Below are 7,988 nucleotides of genomic sequence, written 5' to 3'. Positions count from 1 at the left end.
TCATAAAGAAATGTAATAAACTATTTTTCGGTGGAATTTGTTTGTAACAAATTCAAAATGCACGTTGCTTAGTATTCAGTTTTTCAAATAGTGTTTTGTAGACAATTTTATTGTCTTTTCTTATTTTTAGTACCATCTTGTTTTCAATTGTTCTTTATGTGTATAAAAAATTATTTGAATACCATATTTCACTACAACAATAAAAAAGTAACGACAACAGAAACTATTTTTAAGTAAAACAGATAAACAGTCACGAATTCGAATAATATGAAAAAAAAATTCATTTTGTTTTTTGTAAATGTCAATTGAACAGCATCCTAACGACATAAGTAACAAAATTAGGACATATGTCGGGTTATATCCCAATGTCTTCAACATTATACATACGTATATAATACAATATTCTACACTGCTCTACTACATCACAAGTATAAAGAAATATTATGAATAAATCATTCTAGGGCTATCAAATAAAGGTAACAGTAGTATACCGTTGCCCAAAAGATCTAGCACAAACATTTGATGTGAAACGTACGATATATAGTAAATATTAAACGTATGGTAAGCACATGTAAAACGTGAAATCACAAAAAGCAAAGTCCCTTATTAAATGGCAAAATACAAAGCTCAAACACATCAAACGAATGGTTAACAATTGCGGTAAATGCTGACTATTTAACGCATGCTAAGCAGGTGTTGAATGTACGGAATAGGGTGACTCCTTAACGCATTGGCATGTGTTAAACGTACGGTATATATGGTGACTCTTTACCCCATGGTAAGCATGTGTAAAACTTATAACGTACGATATATGGCGACTCTTTTGAAAGGGCATGCAAAATGATGAATTATTCGAAATACAAAGGATTACCGTATCTCAGACATAGATAACCTTAGCCGTATTTGACTCAAATTTTTGGAATTGTACTTGTTTTCGCTTTCAAACTTTTTTTTATCTGAGCGCCACTGATGCACCTTATGTATACGAAACAAGCGTCTGGCGTATACAATTAAAAGCCTGGTACCTTTGATAACTATATATGTCGACTCTTTAAAGCATGGAAAGCATGTGCAAAACATAAGGTATATGATAACCCTTTAACGCACAGAAAGCGTTGTGTAAAGCGTACGATATCTTAGGGTTCTTTAAAATATGGTTAGCATGTGTATAACGTGATTTAAACGTGAGTTAAACATACGCATAACAGGTATGCCTATAAAATCATTTCTGCTTTAATCGATATGTCCTTAAAAATCGATTTAGAAGTACTTTAAACTAAATCTGCTAGTTTTAAACGTTTGGAAGGGAAAAGGTCGGATTTTTTTTTATGTAGGTTTTGAATGCGAAGTTATATAAATAATAGTGTCACGGAAGTAAGATCGTAACAGGAGTGTTCGCATTGAAGGTCAGCTAAATTAAAATTCTTAACCTTCTTATATTAAATCATGCTTGACTTTATGATTCAGGTGATTTTACATTACAACACATATTATTTAACAACGTCATACTTTCAACAGTGTATTTTCTTATCCCAGGCATAATTTACCTTAGTCGTATTTGGCACAACTTTTTGGAATTTTGGATCCACAATGCTCTTCAACTTGTTTGGCTTTATAAATATTTTTATATGAGCGTCACTGATGAGTCTTATGTAGACAAAACGTACTTCTGGCGTATTAAATTATAATTCTGGTACATTTGATAACTATTTACACCACTGGGTCGATGCCACTGCTGGTGGATGTTTCGTCCCCGGGGGTATCACCAGCCCAGTAGTCAACATTTCGGTGTTGACATGAATATCAATAATGTGGTCATTTTATAAATTTTTTGTTTACAAAACTTTAAATTTTTCGAAAAACTAAGGATTTTTTTTTATCCCAGGCATAGATAACCTAGCCGTATTTGGCACAACTTTTTGGAATTTTGGAAGCTCGTCGACTTTGTACTTGTTTGGCTTTATAAATATTTTTACATGAGCTTCTCTAATGAGTCTTATGTAGACGAAACGCGAATCTGACGTTTTCTGATGAATTTTCAACATTGTAATAATTTTGATGAAAACATTAGTAGTATTGATTGTAATAATGATTGTTTGAATAATAATATTACTGCGGAGGAGGTGTTAAAGGTTGTAAAAGACTTAAAATTAAAAAAGTCTGCTGGTTGTGATGGTATAACAAATGAAATGATTAGAGTGTCATGTGGTAAATTAGTTGAAACATATGTGTTGATTTTTAATTTGATATTTAAAAGTGGAATCTTTCCTTCTGTATGGAGAGAAAACATAATTAAGCCTATTTTTAAAGGAGGGTGTTTTAATGATCCTTCAAACTACAGGGGTATAGCTCTTTCGAGCTGTTTAGGTAAATTTTTCTTAAAAATATTATCTACCAGATTAGACAAGTTTCTAGAAACTAACAGTATATTACATAAGGAGCAAATAGGCTTCAGAAAAAATAGCAGAACAAGTGACCACATTTTAACATTAAAAACTCTGATTGACAAGACCTTTAAAAAATCTAAACATCTCTACACTTGTTTTGTAGATCTAAGAAAAGCGTTTGACACAATCAATAGAGATGGGCTTTTGCATAAGTTACTAAAATATAATATAAAAGGTTTTTTTTTCAATATTTTAAAAGATATGTACAAAGATGTATCTTTCTCTATGAAATTAAAAGAGGGACTAACACAAACGTTTCCCTCATGTGTAGGATTAAAACAGGGTTGTATATTAAGCCCTACATTATTTTCATTGTATATAAATGAACTGGTTGAAATGTTTGACCACAAATGTGATCCGGCATGCCTTGATAATAAACAAGTGCCTTGTCTTCTCTATGCAGATGATTTAGTAGTAATATCAGAATCTGCATCTGGCCTACAAAGTGCTTTAGACAAATTAAATATATTTTGTGAAAAATGGAATCTATCTGTAAATCTTGATAAAACCAAAATTATAATATTCAATAAAGCAGGGAAAATTATTAAAAAGCACAAATTCTATTATAATGGAAAATTACTAGAGTTAACTGATGAATACACGTATCTAGGTATAATTTTTAAACCATCTGGATCTTTTACTACAGCAATTGATCAGTTATGTAAAAAGGCTAGTAAAGCTATATTTTGTATTAGAAAACTATTATTTTCTGAAAAGATGAATTTACTACCACATTTAAAGCTTTTTGATTCATGCGTTAAACCTATTCTGTTATATAGCAGTGAAGTTTGGGCTACTATTAGTTTAGTGAAACAAAATACTACCATCGAGTCAAACTATGCAAACTTCAGTCCAAATAAAATTCAAATAAAATTTGTTAAATTTTTATTAGGTGTAAATAAAGGTGCTGTTAATAATGCTGTACTTTCTGAATTAGGTTTATTCCCACTTTCATTGTCAGCCCTTAAAAATACAATTAACTTCTGGCTTCATATTATTAATATGGACAGTGAGAGTATGGTAAAGAAAGCATACAATGAAAACTTAAACTTTCCTAATGGTTTTTGTAGTAAATTAAAAGTGTTATTAGGTAAATTTGGTTTTCAGCATGTCTGGGAAAATCAAAATACTATGTCAAAGAAAAAATTACTTTTTTCATTTCAAAAGAAATTAGAAGAGGAATTCATAAAATACTGGAAACAAGCTCTTTTTTGTGACTCTAATAATGGTAATAGTCATGGTAATAAACTAAGAACATATCGCAAAGTTAAAAATAATTTTGAATTAGAAAAATATCTTCTACTGGACCTTAACAAAAGTGTTATTTCTAAAATGGTAAAAATCAGAATTAGTAATAGTAAATTACTAATAGAAGTTGGTAGATATACTAGAACACCTTTAGAACAGAGAATTTGTCCAATTTGTAAGGATGGAATTGAAGATGAGTTCCATTTTCTCATTCAATGTAAAGCGTTAGAACTTAATAGAAATGTGCTTTTTAGTAATTTAAGTGATATAGTTCCATCTATTGTTAATATGTGTGAACAAGACAAGTTTAGTTTCATTTTGAAAAGTAATGATATGGACATTAGTACTGTAAGTGTAGCTGGAATAAGCGATATGTATGATTTGAACATTCATTGAAAGCAAACTTAATGTTGTTAAGATTGTAATAGCTTGGATTATAATATTGTATGAATAACACCTCCACGCAATGTAAATATAAAATATGTATCTCTTATCATGATCATTGAGAAAATATGTTTGGTTGGTTTTTTTTTTTTTTGGTTTATTTGTTTGTTTGTTTGTTTATTTTTGTATTTTGTAAATGTCGGCTGGTATCATTTCTGTATAGGAATTTACACCAATAAAATTATTTGATTTGATTTGACGTTCTAAATTATAATCCTGGTACCTTTGATAACTAAGCTACATCAATTTTGGAACAAAACTAAAGCTAAACATTTTTTTTAACACAACACAACTCAACACAAAGAACATACAGTGACCTATAGTTGTTAAGTTCTGTGGCATTTGGTCTCTTGTGGAGAGTTGTCTCATTGGCAATTATACCACATCTTCAGAAATAGTTTTTCATAATTTTTATATGACTTTTTTTTCACACAAATTTGTTGAAGAAGGATAAATCATAAATGAAATTAGCTTTCCTCTGCTTTTACGTATTTTATAGAGGTTTAAAATTATTAAAAACAAAATAAGCATCGATATCAGAATTTAATTCAGAACCTTAAATTTCAAAATTTTGTTCACAAAAAAATCTGAGACGGAGATATCTGATAAAAGCTTCGGAATAATTAAAGGAGAGAAATCATATAATTAATACAGTGCTAAACATCAGTTTGAGATTTGTTTTTTAGCTGATCTTGGTGAAAAATAAAAATGAAAAAAAAAAAAAATAGGAAGTCAAAAACTCATCATAGATACCAGGATTGAAATTTTGTATTTACGCCAGACGCGCGTTTTGTCTTCAATGGACTCACCAGTGACGCTCGAATAAAAGAAGTGAAAAAGGCTAAATAAAGTACGAATTTGAAGAGCATAGAGGATAACAAATTACTAAACGTTTTGCCAAATACAACTATAGTAATCAATTCCAGAGGTGGAAAAGCCTTAGTATTTCAAAAATTCAAAGTTTTTTTAACAGTAAAATTATAATTATGACCATATCAATGATAGTTCATGTCAACACAGAAGTGCTGACTACTATGCTTGTGATATCCTCGGGGGAATAAAAAGGACATCTAACTAAAAGAGGTTTAAGTCATATGAAACTTAAAATAAAAAAAAAAATGGTGCATATGTTTTTATAACTAAATAACTAGTTTTTATTATAAAACAGATGTACTTATATATATATATATATATATATTAGATTCTATAATTTGTCCAAATTTCGAAGCAGTTTACTTTATTTTTAATTGTTTGCTTCCAGTAAACAATTCGCCGATATGTTTTCCGTATACAGTGAACTCAGCGTGACCTTTCTAGTAAAAATCTGGTGATCTCAATACGCATGGATCTATCTTTTAAATAAACTATTATCTTACTGTACATGTTAAACACGTGCTCAATATCCATGCTTCTTTGTTGGTTGTTTTATAAGGTGGCAATCGGTTAGCTAAGACCATGCCAAAACACGACAATTAATGAGCTGCCATATTTTCACTTAAGAACAGACCGAAAGAAATATTTTTTGACGATTATACGACATGGATGCGTCAAAAACGATAAAATCGTGCACAGAAGACTAAGTTAATGATATATACATGCATTAATTGAAAAAATGGACAAACATTATTTTTCACCAGTTACTCATTTCATATGACTTGAAAAGCATTCAATAAATAAAAATAGATAAATAAATATTTGGCAACACGGCACATACCTTTCTAAAACTTTGGTATTCATTCTTTTCTCGATTGTAAGACGCAGCGTTATGTTTAAAATCCTACATTTCAAACAAGGAATGAGGAGTCATAAAAAAGCTGTTTGTTAGACCTCTCCATCTAACCTACGAAATATAACAAAAGATAAACCACTAGTAACTTCAAGAACTTCAAAGACTTGAAAAGATAGAAACATTAAAAAATGAAACAATAAACATCGACTTAACGAATGACCTCCCCCAAAAAATCACCCCAAATAGACAACTCAGAATACTCGGGCAAAAGCAACATGAACCCTAATAAAAACTGGGTTCCAGAATTTCCAATCTTAAAGAGATTTTGTTGATAAAAATAAAAATTAAAAAAACCTTTGCTTACATTATATAATTCATATTGATAATTAAAGCATATGATACTGTTTCTGGAGTACCATGGAATCTTTTACGCCAAAGATAGGAATAGTAAATATACTCAGTATTTTGCATCTTCATATCAAAGTCCGACATTAATAAAAAAAAAATTGAAAAACAAAAATTTGTCTGTATGACATTATCTATTATAACTGTAAAAAGTAAAATCACAAAAATACTGAACTTAGAGGAAAATCAATTTGGAAATTCCATAATCACATGGCAATTTCAAATAGCAAAACACATCATAAACGAATGGACAAGAACTGTCATATTCCTGACTTGGTAAGGCATTTTCAAATGTAGAAAATGGTGGATTAAACCTGGTTTTATAGCGCTAACCCTCTCACTTTGATGACAGTTTCATCAAATTCCGTTATATTTACATTGATGCGTTAACTAAACAGACACAATAAATAAAAGTCAAAATATGGGTACATCAGTCATCATCGTACAACAATTTTAAAAGGGACAATTTAACAGAACACAAAAACATCTATCTACAAACACATTTATTGATTTGTTTGTCTGACGTCAGAAAATTTTATACGTCACATAAATTTGTCGTTCAATTTGTATGCAAACAATTTCAAAATTCAAATAGGCACATAGGGATAAAAAACAAAAGCATATAAGAACAAACATCAGAAACAGACCGAGATTGAAAATAGTCCAATAGATACATAAAGAATTCATATGAATCTACAATTAGCCAATTCCACTATCAGTCATCATCGTATAACAATTTTAAAAGGAACTATTTAACAGAAAACAAAAACATTTATATACAAACACATTCATTGATTTGAGTGTCTGACGTCAGAAAATTTTATACGTCACATAAATTTGTCGTTCAATGTGCATAAAACAATTTAAACAAATTTAAAATTTACATAGGTAATGTTAGCATATAGGGTTAAAAAATCAAAAGTATGTAGGAATAAATATCAGAAATTGACAGAGATTGAAAATAGTCTAAAAGTTATATAAAAAATTTATATTAATACCACTTAATCAATAATTGAAATTTTCGATCAAGATGTACCATTTGAATAAAGACAATGTCAAAACAGTATATCAAACAACAATGATATAGAAATGTGACTTACCGTCCGACGGTTGATATATATACGTATCATGACGATCTCATTGCACATGACACGTGTTTTTTAGAATTACCTTCACTTGTTTTTGTAGTATTTGTATTTTTATCCATCTGACGAGTTAAGCCTTTTTCAACTGATTTTTATAGTTCGTTCTTATATTGTACTGCTATACAGTATATATATAGGGGGAGGGTTGGGATCCCGCCTACATGTTTAACCCCGCCACATTCTGTATGTATATGCCTGTCTCAGGTCAGGAGCCTGTAATTCAGTGGCTGTCGTTTGTTTGTGTGTAACTTATTTGTTTTTCGTTCATTTTTTGTACATTAAAGAGGGGCGAAAGATATCAGAGGAACAGTCAAACTCATAAATCGAAAATAAACTGACAACGCCACGGCTAAAAATAAAAATGACAAACAGACAAATAATAGTACACAAGAAGCAACATAGAAAACTTAAGACTGAGCAACACGAGCCCACCAAAACTGGAGGTGATCTCAGGTGCTCTGGAAGGGTAAGCAGATCCTGCTCCCGTTAGTTTTCTTGTTTGAATTGTTATATATTGTCATTTCGGTGCCTATTATAGCTGACTATGCGGTATGGGCTTTGCTCATTGTT

Source organism: Mytilus galloprovincialis, chromosome 1 (assembly GCF_965363235.1).
Source record: "Mytilus galloprovincialis chromosome 1, xbMytGall1.hap1.1, whole genome shotgun sequence".
Taxonomy (NCBI): Eukaryota; Metazoa; Mollusca; class Bivalvia; order Mytilida; family Mytilidae; genus Mytilus; species Mytilus galloprovincialis.
This window is presented reverse-complemented; position numbering follows the sequence as displayed.